General features: G+C 48.4%; 1 protein-coding gene across 5 annotated transcripts in view; it reads left to right on the top strand.

Moving 5' to 3' along the window:
• Window positions 1-17,962, top strand: part of DLG5 (discs large MAGUK scaffold protein 5) — a 957,981-nt gene that overhangs the window by 268,097 nt on the left and 671,922 nt on the right. The gene's annotated exons all lie outside the window — the stretch shown is intronic.

Genomic DNA, 17,962 nt, shown 5'->3' with positions numbered 1-17,962 from the left:
ATATTTTTACATGGCTTGTACTTTTTAGAGGCGTAGGAAAGAATACGCAAATCACGTTCAAGTGCTCTATAAACTGGTGTTTTAAAAAAAATATTCTTGAAATGTATAATTGCATAATTCCCTCTTTGTGCATCTTGTGCGTGTGATCGCTTTGAAACCATATAACCCAGGTACACCTAAGGAATGTAAATCCATTATCAGGTACCCCGTGGCACATGCCCTAATTAACATGGCTCCCATATTTCGCCCATCTCCGTATCTAATGTCATCAGCACCATATGGCACGGGCGCCTCCAAAATCATACACAAATCTTGCTTAAATTACCCATTCAATATGCTGGCCCCTTGGGGAGGAGCCCTGGGGTGCATCGCCAGCTCTGAAGAGAGCCTCGCATAATCCCCTCATTGAGACAACAAAAGCCCTCCTTGGAATCGAAGCTCGGAACTGGGAGGTGGCCAGCACCTGAGCCGTCTCCAGCTGAGCTGCAGCATGGGCCTCCGAGGGGACAGGGCTGCACACATCACATAAAGGGGCGTGTCCCAGCAGAAGGACCCAGCAGGGGCGGATTCTGAGTCTTAGTGGGACATAAAATCACCTATAATTTTCCAGGTGGGTCGTCGGGCCTCATGACAGGGGGTCTGATATTCACACTTCGCTGCACGCCGAGACAATGCAGGCCTCAGAGCACTTGAAACTAGCCTCCTGGAGAGGGGTGGAAGTGACAAAGACCCTCCCATCTCACCTGAGCACTCTCAGGGGTCACTCTTAATCTGTGACAGGGTGGGCTGGAATGACTTTCAGATGCTGCAGTCAGCAAGTGAGCATCATGGAAATCCCATCAAATGTGCAAAATGACATAATGTTTAACCCACAGAGTGGCATGGCTGCCGTTCACCCGTGACAGACGTGGGTTGGTATCTATCAGCGACACCTTTGATTAAAGTGACTCGCATACGAGCACAGGTCAGGGGAATGCCATACTCCTACCTCCCTTTGCAAACCAGACTTGAATTTGAATTTGAATTTAAAAACATTTGTACAGCGCGCTTTTACCTAGCGGTTTCATGGCGCTATTTGCGTTACGGAGGGTAGCAGCAGTAGGAGAAGGTTAGACAGAGTAGGCTTTCGTGAATAGGAAGGTTTTAAGATCCTTCCGAAACTGGGAATAGGAGGGCGAAGTGCGGAGGGCAACGGGAAGGGAGTTCCAGAATACTGGAGCCAGGACAGCGAACCTCGCTCCACCTGCCCTCTGTTTCTTAAATCGGGGGATAGCTAAGAGGGCCGCATGGGAAGAGCGAAGCTCTCTGCCGGGGAGATAGGGGATGACAGCAGAACATATAAATTTAGGGGCAGTCCCTGACCTGGCCTGAAAAGTGAGGCAGCCAAGTTTGAAGAGGGCACGCTCTCGCACCGGCAGCCAGTGTAGTGCTTTTAGCAGTGGACTGGCCCGGTGATATTTGGGGAGGCCATGAATCAGGCGTGCAGCCTGGTTCTGTACCAGCTGCAGGCGGTGGATCGCGTAAGCGGGGGCCCCGTTGTAAATTACGTTACCGTAGTCAATACGGGACAGTACCATGGCCAGCACGATAATTTTTAAAGCAGGGAGAGAGAAAAAGCGGGAGACTTTCCTAATTATTCTTAAAGAAAAGAAACAAGAGGAGACAACTGAACCGATGTGTGAATGGATAGAAAGTTGTGAGTCCAGAAGAATCCCAAGAGTTTTGACTTTAGGTACAGGAGATGGAGGGGCACCAAGTGAGGGGGGCCAGAAGGAGGGGGACCACGGACTGCAACCACCTCCAGTCAAGACCAACTCGGTCTTGTCTGGATTGAGTTTGAGGTGGTTGCAGTTCATCCAGTCCTGGATGAATCTCATCACTGACTGAACATTCTGGGCAGATGAGGGAGAATGGGAAAGATTAAAAATTAGCTGGAGGTCGTCGGCGTAGTTGAACACCGTGACCTCCAGCTGCTGTAACATAAAAATGAGGGGGTAAATGTATAAATTAAATAAAAGGGGGGAAAGTGACGAGCCCTGAGGGACCCCACACTCAACCTTACGGGAGGCCGCGGCAAAGCCGGTTAGATGGACCGCCTGAGTTCTCCCGGCTAGGAAGGACTCAAGCCACGAGAAGGCCAAGCCCTCAATGCCCGCCGCCTTGACACGGCTGAGGAGGATGGAGTGGTCCACCGTGTAAAAAGCGGCGGACAGGTCTAAAAGTATCAGGGCTTGTGGTACCTTGGTGTCAATACCCTCCCGTAGCCTGTCCATTACCGAAATCACCACCTTCTCCGTAGAGTGCAGGGGCCTGAACCCAGCTTGGCGGGAGGAGAGGCAGTCATTTGCCTCTACATGGGCACTCAGAGTGGTCGTGACGTGAGTCTCAAGGACTTTTGCTAGGTAGGGCAAAAGGGAAATGGGGCGATAGTTGGAGGGGGAAGATGAGTCAGCGCCCGTTTTTTTTATAATTGGGACAACAACCGCTGATTTATGTAAACTAGGGACGGAGCCATGTATAAGTGAGTCATTGAGAAGAGTCAGGGGCGGGATAGGACAAGCTAAGTAGATTTCCCTAAGGATGTGAGCCGGGGCGAAGTCCAAGGGGGAGCCTGACTTGACTCGAACCAACAACGGAGGAAGAGAGTCAGTGGTTAACAAAGGGAAGGTAGTCAGTTTGGGAACCGTGAGGGGAGGGGAGGGGTTGACAAATGTAGGGGGGGGGGAATGTTGAGTTTGATTTTAGCGACTTTGTCAATAAAGAACTCGTTGAGTGAGTTGCAGAGGGACTGGGAAGGGGGAATGGTAGGCGTGGCTCTGCCAGATGAAGCCAGTTCGTGGACAGGAGAGAATATTTCCTTGGAGTGAGACTCTGCTGCCATTACCCTATTCGTGTAGAACTCAGTTTTGGCTTCGAGAATGCCCTTTTTATAAACTTGTAACACGGACAAGTAAGCTGTCTTCTGCTCAGGGCTGTAGGTTCTTCTCCAAACTCGCTCAGCCCTCCGTGCGGCCAACTTCAATTCTTTTAATTCCGAGGTGAACCAGCGGTTGGCGGCATGGGCTCGCTTGACCCCTTAAAAATAGTAGTAATGTAAGAGGGGGCAATTAACCCCCACCCCACCCCACTTCACAACCAAGAAATGTACCACTGCCCCTTCCAGCCACCCAGCCCCTCTTCCTCTGACTCCTGTCCTTACCACTACCCAAAACAAGCATTGGCATAGCCAATAGGTCTCGCCTTTGGGACCTTATTAGTGTTTAGATATCCAGCACATTATCCTTGGTGCAACAACATCAAGTGTTGCATGGCTAGACACTTATAAGGCGAAACCTATTGGCTATGCCAGTGCTTGTTGATAATGTATAGTTGAGGTGCTAGATGGAGGGCTGGGAGCACCAGTCACTTATGGGGGGGTAATGAACATCGATGAGGGTAAGATAAAATTCCATGTTAATAACTTCCTTCACCAGCATGCAACCTTCACTTTTATTTACAGTCTTTAACAATAGAGCAAGTTTCAAATAAGACCTAAGCAAATTTGGGTAGAGGGCGTATTGAAGGAATGGAAAATTCCTTCTTTGACAAAGACACATTATTGGGAAGACTTGGTACTGATGGAGTGCATGGGTTAACCTGACCGGTTTACCATACTCACCTGGGCCCATAAACTAATTTAACACCTTAGTTGAACAGGTTAACCTTTCACGCACTCTACCAAGTTGTGTGTTTACCTACAAGGTCCTATACCATTGACTTACCAATTCTTGTCAACGGTACCTAGAGACTTATTGGATCAGGGAGTTAGCAAGAAAATAGGTAGCAATTAACATTTCCTGCATAAATTGACCACAGACTCGGGAAAAACTTTAAACTATCTATTGAAATTTCATAAATGTCATAATCCAAGCATTTTCAATGAGAAATCTTTCAATTAGCAAGATAATGATTAGAATAAAATTTTGCAGGGATTTCATAAGGCTGTGTAAGCATTACACGATAGGGAAGGTAAAGAGAAAGGAAACAATACAATAACAAACCCACATTTAATATTTACCTAGATAGATGTGTGTGTGTGTGAAGACCAACCCTGGCCACGGGCTGATTAAAGGACAGAAACCCCGGAAAGGCAGGTGTCAGCAAAGCAAACAGGTGCAGATCAGAATCAGGACAGGTACAACCAAATTGGATTAGGACAGGACCACCAAGGGCTAAGACCAGCACCCGCAGTTAAAGTTGCAACGCCTGTGTTACTCCCTCTCTGCAGCGAACAGCCAGAACCCGGTAAGAGTTATCAATCTCTCTGACAAAGTGCTTCGCCAGCACTTCAGCTCTCAAACCCTGATCTGGGTTTCGAACCTTCTGACAGAGGGCTCCGCCAGCACCTCTGCTCCCGATCACCTATTGAGTGCGTTGGGTCAGTGACAGGTCAGCTATTCGGACAAGTCGGACAAAATAGCTAACTAAGCCTACTCTAGTTATACTATTTTCCAGGGCATTGTGCCACCCCCCAATGTTGCAAGTGTATGGCTCACCAAATTTGATTGGCCAAAAGACGGGGAGATGTCATCACATCATACTAAAATGAAACTTTTCCCTAGAAATTTTAATTTTACGTTCCCACCCATCAATTTTTATTTTCCCATGCATGTTTCATTCCACCCAGCAATGATTGTATCAATGTCGGTTACAAAGTAGTCCATTTAACAATTTTGCTTCCCCTGTAGAGTTCAGGAGGTGAAGTTCCCAGGCGCATCTTGGTCAAGACTGTCCCTGGCACTCATTCAATGCCATGACTTGATGGTTTGCAGACTCTGGTGCGCAGGCTCAAAGGTTTCAATATGAAGTGCAGTGGGTTTCAAAATGGAGTATCGGGTACATTTCAGGCTCAGAAGCGTGATTTCATGAAAGAAAAGAAACAGTTTTAGAACAAGACTAAATGAATGCACTGTATCCCATTTATCTCTACTCTATTCCCATTACTTTATATTTAACTATTGCGTTAGAGTTAAGCAGAACAAACAGCTTAGCAAAAGCAACTATGCAAGCTTCATGCATGTGGTAACACAAAGCAGCCATCTTAGTTCTGGTGCGCATAAGCAAAAGTTTCCCTCCACGCAAAAGATACGTCATGTCACGTGAGTATGACAGACGCATGCGCAGTAGAAAATCCCGCGAAGCAGCAGCCATTTTAGTGCAAGCGGATTATAGTTAGCACATTGAAAAGCTTCCCTTGGATACTAGTTGTCATGTAATGCAATTTTTTGTACACGAAATATGTTAATTAGTACATTAACGTTATGTTGAGAAGACTGAGTACAAGCAAGTCGCGTTACTTGCGAATCCTTGCTCCATCAGTACTACTTGTGAATGTAGTCTGCAATCAAACACAATAAGATGATGGACGGAGCGCTGAAACTTTTCAGACACTCGCCCCTAGTCACTATTAGATTTGAGTTGAATCCATCATCGTTCTTTTGCTCACTTCGACACCCTATTTGAGACCCAGCCATATGCAAATCAGTCTTGGCCCTGTTCCTCATGGGAGCATTCCAGCCGAACTGCCATGCCAAGTCCTCCCTTGACCCCAAGCCAGCATCCTGGGACTTGTTTTGGGGTAACTCCTGTCATCAGCAAGGCTAGCTTGAAACTGGGGTGGTATAGTGAGCAAAAGAACGATGGATTAAACCCAGATCTGTGACTGGGGGAGAGTGGTTGAAAAGTTTCAGCACTTCGTCCATTGTCTTGTTGTGTTTGCTGTAGTCTGCAATCAACAGTATCTAAATATGTTTTATATGCACACCCAAGTGTGTGCATTGCACATCTGAACTGAGAATGTACTAAGTCATAAAAACCTTTCTAATAAAGTATTTATAAATATTTATGGAGTGAATTGTAGGTTCGAGGCATGTGGGCTGCTAAATTCATATCTTTTGCATAGATCGCCGCCTAGTGTTGGGTCCGGATGATCGCACATTGTTGTCCTGGAAGAGTCTTCGAAGTATCCTGAGATAGGTGGCTCCTCCCCTGGACTACAGTGCGCATGGGCATCGGCTCCATCCCCAGATTGGTTTTTTCCGCCATTGGGTTCGGATGCGGTCTCGACGTCTCTCTGTCGGAACCGAGAAAACTTACTTCTTTAAGGCCAAAAGGCCTTCGTTACCTACGTCGGTATTGTTTGCGTACGGTCTCGAGTTTCTCCCGTCTCTTTGAGGCGGAATCTGCGGAGTCGAGTTACTCTTCGGACATCGAGGCCTTCTCATCGCAGCAAGACCACGACTTTTTCAACATGGGGCGGAGCCCGTTTAAATACTGTCCCGTCTGTGGGTCCAAATACCCACATATCGACGTGCACCCGGTCTGTAATAAATGCCTCTCGCCAGACCATAACGAGGAGAACTGCATGGCCTGCTTCAAGTTCAGGTCGAAGAAAACGCTCAAGCTTCGGCGCGCGGTGCGCCTCGAGGCCCAGCGGGCGGCCCCGGCACCCGATAACATCTTCGACGGCCCAGAAGAAGAGAGCCTAAGCCATCATCTTCAAATCTCACCACCTGCGACGGAGGTCGAGGCCGATCCCGAAGAAGACGACGGGGTCATGGAACAAGACCTTGAATACGTCGACGAGGTAGGGGACGACGAAGAAGTTTATGGGGCCGCGGAAGATAGCTCAGGGGATGAGCTATGCCCCGACAGTTACTCGGATCAGGCTCAGGTCACGGGATCGCCACTCGGCCTTACCCAAGACCCTGCACCGCAAGCCACGGCCCCGCCTTCAGGCCCGGCCACGGACATACCTGCGGGGGCTACGCAGCCCGTATCGAAACCGAAACTGAAACCATCGGTATCGACTGCACCTAAAATGGCCGACGCCAAATCGAAACCGAAACTACCGGATTCGAGTGCACCTAAGATGGCGGACGTTCCATCTAAAACACCGAAGCCTGCTACCTCATCGGCTCAGTCGACCTCCGGGCCACAGAAGTCGAAGAAGACTGTCGACTCGTCAGTGCCGAAGTCATCGGCGGGGGATGCGTCCTCTAAGAAGGTCATCCGTCAAGGGTCGACCGGGGCGACGCCGGCAAAGTCCACAAAAGTCGTCGACAAACATTCGGTGCCGACAGGGGCACCGTTAGACGAACCCGGGGTCGAAGCGGAGTCCACAAAATCCCTCGGATCAAAGAGCGGAGGCTCTACTCATAGGTCCAAAGACTCCGGGTCTAAAGCTGCGGCGTCGACGTCTAAGCCTCCAAAGGATCCACAGAACGTCTGAGGCGAAGGCCCGTTGGTGGCCTCCTCGTCGGCGCCAGGTGCCTCGGTGGGTGGCGCATCTCACATCGCTAGTTCACTGCAAAGAATTCGTGAGAAGGCTACTGCGACGTCGGCTCCCGCGCCGTCGCACCAGAAGACGCTGGACGTGCCTGCAAAGCCTACTGCCAAGCTTCTATACATTCTGCCGCCGAAGGAGGCCCCGAAAGCCTTTGCACCAAAGACGGCGCCAAAGACATCAGAATCTTCCACGTCTGGCGGACTATTGGGTCGACAACACGACTCAGGAGAAGAATCTGAGCGTTATATCAACGCGGACACTGGCAAGTTGACCCTTTATAAGCGGAAAATCACTTCCCAACCAGTGGACTCCTATGTTATTCCACTAAAAAAGAAAAGGCCTGCACAGGACATTCCTGCCCTGGTTGAACCTATCCAGCCTCCGCCTAGGAGGAGTCCAACACCTTCCCCCGACCACTCTGGGGGAGAGGAGGGGGGACTAGATGACCAGTACAGTTTCCCCATCAATGACCCTGATGCACAACAGGGTTCCTATGATGACACAGGTGACCAGGGAAACCAACCAGTGGGGCAAGACCCACAGCTTTTCAGTGCACGTGCATCCCCAACAGAGGATTCTGCAGGATTTCATGCACTAATCGAACGGGCAGCTGCTAATCATGACGTGGACATGCATGCTGACCCAGTGGAGGAAGATTTTCTATTTGACACTTTTTCTGTCTCTGAAAGAACAGTCAAGACACTTCCTATGCTCAAAGGTGTCCTTAAACATGCTGCGGAGATCTTTAAGGAGCCTACCAGAGCGAGAGTGGTCAACCCACGCATCGAGAAGAAATACAGGCCGGCACCTGCAGACCCAGCATATATTCGGGGACAGTTGTCTCTTGACTCTCTTGTAGTCGCAAATGCCCGCAAACGGGCGAACTCCCAAACGACTGGTGAAGCTCCTCCCCCAGACAAGGAGTCTAAAGTGCTTGAGGCAGGGGGCAAAAGAATAGCTGCGCAGGCTGCCAATTTCTGGCGTATAGCAAACACACAAGCGCTATTGGCACGTTATGATAGGGCGCATTACGACACCCTAGAGCCACTTTTACAACACCTGCCTACGCAGTTTCAAGAGGGTACCAAACTGCTCATAGAGGAGGGAAAACTCATCTCGAACGCAGCAATAAAGTGTGTACTTGATGCCGCAGACACGGCAGCTAGGGCTATTAACACTAGCGTCATGCTAAGACGACAAGCGTGGCTACGCATATCAGGGTTTAAACCAGACATTCAAACAACCATACTCAACCAGCCCGTCAATCCTGATAGACTGTTTGGTCCTGATGTTGACACCACCCTCAAAGATTAAATAAGACAACGAAACAGCTAAGTCTATGGGGGCCCTTCAGTCACAACAATTCCGGGGAAACACTTTTCGTCGCTCAGGTGCACGTGGTGTTACCCGAGGACAGATGGGTCAACAATCACAGTTCACTAGAGGTGGAGCACAGTCCTCGTACCCCAAGCAGAATAAAGGGGGTTATCGAGGAAACAGCACCAGAGGACGTGGCAGAGGAAACAACAACTCCCGTTCCTCTGCCCCGAACAAACAGTGACTCTCTGTCACTGCCCCCCGACCATTTAACACCGGTCGGGGGGAGACTCCAGCAGTTCCTGCCAGTCTGGACAAACATCACCACAGACAGGTGGGTAAGACAACTTGTCCAGTACGGTTATTGTCTAGAGTTAACGTCCACTCCACCCAACATTCCACCAAGGCAACGACCTATGTCCGCAGAGCACTTGCACTTATTGCAGCAAGAAGTAGTGGTGATGCTGCAAAAAGGCGCAATCGAGCTCGTGCCAGTGGAGGAGGAAGGCACAGGGATCTATTCCCTGTACTTCCTTATTCCAAAGAAGGACGGATCCCTCAGACCCATTCTAGATATGCGCCCCCTCAACCTGTATATACTGTCAGAACATTTCCATATGCTTACACTGCAACAGATTCTTCCCTTGCTGAACCAAGGGGACTTCCTAGCAACCTTAGACCTCAAGGATGCTTATTTCCACATACCACTACACCCGTCCCACAGAAAGTATCTCAGGTTCACTATCCAAGGCAGGCATTATCAGTTCAAAGTCCTACCCTTCGGAGTGACCACCGCCCCCAGAGTGTTTACCAAGTGTCTGGCGACGGTAGCGGCGCACCTCAGGAGGCAGAACATACATGTCTACCCCTACCTGGACGACTGGCTCGTTCAAGCCAAGTCGGAACAACAGTGCGCCGCGGACATGTCGACCACCATTCACCTCCTTCACAATCTGGGCTTCTCGTTGAACTACCCAAAGTCGCACCTTCAACCAGCACATGTGCGGCAGTTTCTGGGTGCGACAATAAATACCCTGACTGCTATGGCTCAGCCAAACAAGGTCAGGATAGACAGCATACAGTCTCTAATCCAAAGGTTCAGACCGCAACACTCGCTTCCAGCGAGAGTGTTCATGCAGTTGATAGGCATGATGGCCTCCTGCATCTTCATAGTCCCTCACGCAAGGTTACATATGCGTCCGCTCCAGGAGTGCTTAGCAAATCAGTGGATACAGGCTCGGGGACAAATGACAGACCTAGTGTTGGTTACCGGTCGGGCGTACAACTCTCTGCATTGGTGGAATCCACACAACCTTTGCAAGGGCCGACCGTTCCAGGAGCCAGTGCCACAGATTATCCTGACAACGGACGCATCTCTCCAGGGATGGGGAGCTCATGTGCTCAATTACACAGTGCAGGGACTATGGACGACGCAGCAACAAAAGATGCACATCAACTATCTAGAACTGATGGCAATCTTCATGGCGCTCAAGTCCTTCAATGTACATCTGTGCAACAAGGTAGTGTTAGTCCGGACGGACAACATGACAGCGATGTACTACATTCGAAAACAGGGAGGCACCCACTCACCACAGCTGTCTCATCTGGCTCAGAGCATGTGGAAGTGGGCCATTCAAAGGAACATTTTCCTCATGGCAGAACACCTCCCGGGCAAGGACAATCAGATGGCGGATCTGCTCAGCAGATACAGCCATCAGATGCACGAGTGGGAGTTACATCCATCAGTACTCCGCCCGTACTTCCAGCAGTGGGGTCATCCAGAGATAGACCTGTTTGCCACAAGGGAAAACGCAAAATGCCAACACTTTGCCGCCAGGTTCCCTCACCCACAGTCGCAGGGGAATGCGATATGGATGAACTGGTCAGGCAGATTTGCGTACGCTTTTCCCCCAGCACCTCTAATACCGATGGTGGCAAGAAAGCTAAGGCAGCACTCGATGACACTCATCCTAGTTGCTCCAACGTGGGCACGCCAACCATGGTACACCACGTTTCTGGAACTCTCAGTGGTGCCGCATCAAAGGCTGCGTCTAACACCCAGGCTCTTGACGCAGAACCATGGAGACATTCAGCATCCAGATCCGCAACAGCTCAACCTGGCGTTCTGGCTCCTGAAGTCCTAGAGTTTGGCTACCTTCACTTACCTCCAGAATGCATGGACATCATCAAAGAGGCAAGGAAGCCCACTACCAGAGCATGCTATGCTGCAAAATGGAAGCGTTTCGTCATTCACTGTACAGCCAATAACATAAACCCGCTAGATGCATCAATCCCTAACATCATTTGCTATCTGTTACATCTTTACAAGTGCAATCTAGCGTACACTTCCATTCGGATCCATCTATCCGCCATAGCAGCTTATCTTCAGAACAGGCAACATCTCTCTGTCTTCAGAGTGCCTGCCATTAAAGCCTTCCTAGAGGGTCTGAAACGAGTCATTCCCCCAAGAACACCGCCAGCTCCGGTGTGGAACCTCAATGTGGTCCTCACCAGGCTGATGGGCCCACCTTTTGAGCCACTGCACTCGTGTGAACTCCAGTTCCTAATATGGAAAGTGGCTTTTCTTATTGCTATTACGTCACTAAGACGTGTCAGTGAGCTGCAAGCGCTCACAATCCAGGAGCCATTCATACAAATTCATCCAAATAGGGTGGTACTACGCACTAACCCCAAATTCCTACCTAAGGTGGTGTCACAGTTTCATCTCAACCAAACTATTGACCTGCCCGCATTCTTCCAAAACCCACAAACGGTGGCAGAAAGAATGCTCCATACATTGGACGTTAGGAGGGCGTTGATGTACTATATTGACAGGACACAACACTTTAGGAAAACAAAACAACTTTTTGTTTCCTTCTCGCCACAGCACAAAGGCAACCCTATTTCCAAAGCAGGAATAGCCAGGTGGATTGTTAAGTGCATCCAAATCTGTTATCAAAAAGCTAAACGTACCTTAACAATACCCCCAAGGGCGCACTCCACACGCAAATTGGGGGCATCCATGGCTTTCCTGGGGAACATTCCTTTGGAAGACATTTGCAGAGCAGCCACATGGGTTACACCGCACACCTTTACAAAACACTACTGTGTTGATGTGCATTCCAAGCAGCAAGCAGCTGTAGGACAGGCTGTTCTCAAGACACTTTTTCAGGTTTCTGCAGCTGGCACGGGCAACCACCGCTAATGGAGGGACTGCTATATATTCTTTGCAAAAGATATGAATTTATCAGCCCACATGCCTCGAACTGAATATGCTACTTACCAGTATGCATCTGTTCTTGGCATGTAGGGCTGCTAACATTCATATCGCCCACCCTCCTCCCCGGTGCCTGTCGCAGCTGCAGATATACTCTTGCATTCAATCATTAGCATGGACATCCTTTACACTTTTCACTCCATCTCTGCCACAATGGCTAAAAACAATCTGGGGATGGAGCCGATGCCCATGCGCACTGTAGTCCAGGGGAGGAGCCACCTATCTCAGGATACTTCGAAGACTCTTCCAGGACAACAATGTGCGATCATCCGGACCCAACACTAGGCGGCGATCTATGCAAAAGATATGAATGTTAGCAGCCCTACATGCCAAGAACAGATGCATACTGGTAAGTAGCATATTCATTGTTCTCCAAGAGATACTTTCCTTTACAAGCAGAGATAAGCCTATTGCTACTTTTAAGAATATACATGTATATCCTTTTTTAGAATTAAAAGTACCTACTATAAAGAATAACAGGCTTTCAATTTTCTTCTTCCAAAGGACAAAATAGGAAAGGGGGAATTTTACCAGGATAACATATTGACAAGGGCAGTTAATTATTTTACTCTGAGAATGAAAATTGTGTTTTTTATAGTTTGTTAGAATTCCAGCCAGTAAGAGTGGTCCATCTTCAGGACATGCACCTGTGAGGGTTTGCCCACCCGCCCCCTCCAAGAAAGCACTGAAAGCTTGGAATTTGGCATTTCTGTAAGTAAAGAAGTGCCAGGAAAAGCAGCTTCAACAGAGCATCTGCCTTCCACCTCCTAAGGAAGGAAAGCCTTGTATAACTTTAGAAACCGCTAAGCAAACTTCTTCAGATTTAATGACTAACTGGTCATCAATGACTACTCGATCATTGAACAAGATGCCTCGGGCACCATCAACCTCTGCACCATTGAACCACTTACATCTGTGGATCTAGTCATTGAGGGCAAGCTGATAGCCTAGTCAGTACTTAAAGCTCTATCTGCTGTCTTTTTCCAGTCAACACCTGCTTTGTTGACATCTGTCTTGTCAACTCTTTGTAAAATAGGTTTTAAAGGGTATATAAAAAAAAGGCTGCCTCTATCATGTGTTTACTTCACAGGAGTGACACTGTCCTTGCTATGATCACTTGTGTTGCCAATGTGCCTGCACCAAATATTTTTGATACACAGGAAAAAGGCTACAGCTGTGATGGAGATAGTTTTAGTACAGCCTACATCCCTGGTCTTCTCAATGTTGAACAAAGACCAGAGGAGTATGCTGCAGACCAAGAGCAAGAAGACCTTGGATATGATCATTTAGCTGCAGTCAGCAACTAATTTCAAGAGGAAGAGTGGCACCATAATGTGCAGTGGTATACAGAAACATATGACACTGTTACAAAAGCACATTATTGGGATCCTCCTTTGCTGCAGAGCTTTGTTGATCTAATAAGAAACTTGCAAAGCACTTTGCATGAGTTTAATCCAACATTTCCAGCCTCTCCTCTTCCTGTAGCACCAAATTTCTCTACTGCTGCCACCTTAGCAACAGCCCATGCTAAAGGTCAACCTCCTTTTCCTAACCTTGATGTCAACCCCACAACATGAGGACATAGGACGACGTAAGAGAAGAGGCAAAAAATAATCTAAGAGTAGTAGAGGATGCGCAAGAGCAAGAATGGCTTCTTTACATTATCCAATTTAGGAAAGACAAGGAGCATGAAAAGACCACTTATACCAGTCACCTTCAAAGAGAATTATTACTTCCTGACAGCCTCTTTGGGAGACCGTTCAGGCCATTTTCAGCAATGTATCAGAAAAAAGAAAATGACTGATGTTGAAATTGGCTGCAGCCCCAGTGTTGGTTCTGTGTTTCTGGTTCAGGGAAGACTTGGCTTGTGAGTTTGGGCTGGACAGTTCCCATGAGGCACAGGGTCAAGACTGATTTGCATATAGCTGGGTCTGAACTGAGGTGGCGAAGTGAGCTAAAGAATGATGATGGATTTAACCCAGATCAGTGACTGGGGGCGAGTGTCTGAAAAGTTTCAGTGCTCCATCCATCATCTCCTTGTGTTTGCTTTGCAAAATTACAGAGCCATGGACAATACTCCTCTTACTCGGCATCCCAAAGTACATGTGGTTATTTCAGCAGCAGCTCAGCGCCGCTTCTGTAATAAGACTCGCTTTCCCTGACAGCATCCCTTAAACGTGAGAGCAGAAAAATTTAAACCTTTGGGAAGAGACTTAATACCATGATAGCTCCATCAATGAAAGTGGGTCATTCTTTCATAATCCTCAGCAGGTACCAAATACGAATGTGAGTCTTACTTGCTCCTTACTTGCATCTCCTCCTTGAGGTCGAAAAGGAAGGAACCACTGTCATTCTTTCTTCATAACTCTTTGTATTAGTTTTTCATTACAAGGCAGGTGGAGTAGACTGTTGTCTCCCTCAACCTGGCATAATTACCCGACGCATCACTCGTGAATTAGGCTGTATCAATTGAAAGTGGTCCCACCACTCTCCCCATGTCTTAGCATGTTTCTGTTGGCAGTCTCTTGGTTTCCTTTGCTACAGCGCAGACGTACATGCTCGTGAGCCATTCATTAGTGGGATGGGTGGCTGCCGATCTACTGTGCCAATCGGGTCCATTGTTGCCAGTAGTAAATGTTGAAACCTCAACTTCTGCTTACAACCCACCCTCTTCCAACATTATTGCGAGTAATGACGTCTTTAGATCCGTCACTTGCTCTAATATTTTATGGACTCTGGTCCAATAGGGTTAAATCATCAGTCAGTCCCACACCACGTGTATATAGGTTCCTCACTGTCATCTTCAACTAAGGGAAGTTGCATTGATACTCCTTCCCATTTAATGGAACCTAGCAGGCATGTAGTATAGTATGTTGAAGTACTTGAACTGACTACTCTTTCTCCAAGGGGCCTTGATCACTCTCCCATTTGTCCTTTAATATTTGAAGGTGAGTCTGGTGTGTTCACTAATTATTCTCTGTATACCTGGATATAACTTTCCCCTCCAACTTAACAAACTGAGCTTAGATACTAGTAGGTTAACGTTTGGGACCAATATAAGTTCTTCACTGTAGTCCCCTAGAGCGTGTCTAATTTCCAGATGTCTGAAGAACTGCAATTTGTGGAGTGCAAGCATTTCCTTTAATTGCTGGAATTATTTGATGTGACTACCCAGACATCGTTTACTTTGGAAATCCCTATGGTGTCCCATGCACGGAAACCATTTATTTGGTAGACTGCTGAAATCCAGGAGATGTACCATAAAGGGTCCATTCTATCAGCAATCCACAGTCCTCCATCGTATGGCGACTGAATACCCTTATTAACTGTGACCGATGAGTCTCCCTTCTGCGCACAAATAGCTAATTATTACTTATTGTAGTGTGCCAAAGAATTTCTTAGGGAGCCGGATGGAGTAGTTTTAAAGAATGTGCAACAATGAAAAATGTGCTAGCTATCGTAATGGAAAGTTTCAATTCTATTAAGGACTCGGAGGCGAGGATTATGCTATTCTTTTTCCACTTTATTGAATAGCAGCCATTTGAAGTTAAATAAACAAGAAAATGATAGTGCCCATGAGTAGAATGTCCCCTCTCCCCTGCACCAATCACAGGGCTCCGGGGTGATGGTAGTCCTCTGTTACTGTCCATTCCCCCTCTCAAGTCGCTGAGGGTCAGCCAGCCAGGAGGCTTCACGAATCTTGTTTTTCAGACTCACCTGCAAAGCAAAATAAAGTATAAGCGACAGCAATGGCTAAGGTTTAGCCTGTAGGGGAAACAGTACAGCAAAACTTACACCAAATGTCAGTTGTTATTGTAGACAAGATAACGAAACATCTTACTTACCCCAGTACGAGGGTGGGAAGGTACCAAAGAGAACCTTGTATCCTGGGTGGGATAATCCTTGCCTCCGAGTCCTTAATAGAATTGAAACTTTCCGTTACGATAGCTAGGAAAGTTTTCATTCTATGTCAGGACTGGAGGCGAGGATTATGCTTGTTTAAAGCTTGCTCACCACCAAGTGAGCCTTATCAATAATCAGTTTAAAATAGAACTGCTTAAAGGTGGAGTCTGAAGACCAATCTGCTGCATTCAGAATCTCTTCCAGACGAGCTCGCAAATGCTTTAGAGGCCATTGCTTCTCTGGCAGATTGAGCACCGAAGGCTCGAAGATCAATTCCAGCTTCCTGCATCACCCACCTTACCCACTGGCCAATGGTGGGGAGGAAACCGCTTAATGGGCTTCTTGAGCGCAATAAGCAATTGCCGCTCACCTGGAGGATGGAAATCCACGGACATTAGCTCTTATGCCTTATGCCTTGAGGCAAGAGACCAGAGACCACGCACAGCTTCGGAGTATCTGGGAACGCAGGATAAGAGATGGACTTCGTCCCACATTTTGTTTGTCTCCGAATTGTAAAGGTGACCCCCATAAAAGAGAAGATCCTGCTGGAAACATCCAGGGCCCTAACGTCTGAAACTCTCCTGCAGGATGTAAGGCAGAGAAGCATCACCAACAGTTCTTTCCTAGAGAGGAACCTGTTCGGCAGCCAGGACAGAAGCAAATTAAAAACCTGGTTAACATCCCAGAGTTGAGAATAACGAGGTTCAGGAGGTAGAGAGAGGAGGATGCCTCGAAGGAGACGACAGACCAAGGGATGCTCGCCCACAGGAGAACCCTCAACCAAGGCTTTGACCCGCCGAGATGGCGGAACGGAAGGTGTTAATGGTCCTATAAGCCAAGCCTTCCTCCACCAGGGTGGGCCAAAAATTCTGGTTAGTGGTCACATCTATTGCCACGGGATTGAGACTCCGTCGCACACACCAACAATACTACCTCCTCCTGGTAGAACGGTATCGCTTGACGGTACTGTCGGCCCAGGCCTTGGACATGAATTTCTCAGCCGCTCCCGAAAGGCCTGGGACCGCCCAGCGTCCCCTGTAATCCGCCACGCCATCAGGATGAGAGAGCCCTGCGCTGTTAGCGGGTGAGGAACTTTGTCCGGATTGAGAAGGAGAGTCGGAAAGTGGGGGAGTGGGATTCGAGAATACCAGGAAAGTTCCAGAAGAACCGGAAACCAAACTTGAGACCTCTAAACTGGGGGGAAAAAAGAACCACGTCCGCTCCCTGCCGTCGAACCTGGCTGAGCCCTTCATGAGCATGGCGAACGGGGGAAAGCATAACCATTTTCGTCCAGCCAGTTTTGAAGGAATGCGTCTGTCCGCGCTGCCAGGGGGTCCTGTTTCCAACTGAAGAACTGGGGAAGTTGGTGGTCCAAACGGGAGGCAAACAGGTCGACTGAGAACCAGACCACAGATACTCTTAACGATCCGGGAAGACCCCTGGATGCAATTTCCAAAGACTCCCGTAATGAAAGTGGCGAGAGTGGAAATCCGCTATCTGGATGTCCTGACCCGGTAGGTATGCCGCCGTAATGGAAACATGATGATCCAGGCAGTACTGCCAGAAATTTGCTGCCATCCGAGAGTGCTCTTGAACACTTGCCTCCAAGATGATTGATGTACCGGCCTGCCGATATGTTGTCCATCTTGAGCAGGAAGCTGGATCGGACCGAGTCCTTGGTCCAACAATGGATCGCAATCAACCACGCCATGAGTTCCAAACAGTTGATGTGCAACTCTTGTGGTGACCACACATCGCCTGTCGTGAAATCGCCACATCGCTCGGCCCAGCCGGATCTGCTGGTATCTGATTCGATAATTATATCTGGCGCGGAACTGAAGATTTCACGCCCATTCCAGACCTTCATGTTGGAGATCCACCACTGTATTCCTTCTTTGGCCTCCGCAGAGAGGGACACCTTCTGAGTAGGAGAGACCCTTGCGAAGGTGTTGGGCTTTGAGGTGTTGCAGGGCCTTGTAATGGAGTGGCCCCGGGAAGAAAGCCTGAATCGATGACAAAAGAAGACATACGATGCAGGCCAGTTGCCTGAGGGAGAGTTGCTGTTGGGTGAGAGCTCTCCTGAGTTTGTGACGGATTTTCGTCATCTTTCAGGAGGGAAGACTGAGAGTAGCAGCCAC

This window comes from Lissotriton helveticus, chromosome 5_1 (genome assembly GCF_964261635.1).
Source record: "Lissotriton helveticus chromosome 5_1, aLisHel1.1, whole genome shotgun sequence".
In the NCBI taxonomy this organism is placed as follows: Eukaryota; Metazoa; Chordata; class Amphibia; order Caudata; family Salamandridae; genus Lissotriton; species Lissotriton helveticus.
The sequence above is the reverse complement of the archived record's forward strand: the minus strand, read 5'-3'. Positions and strand labels throughout refer to the sequence as shown.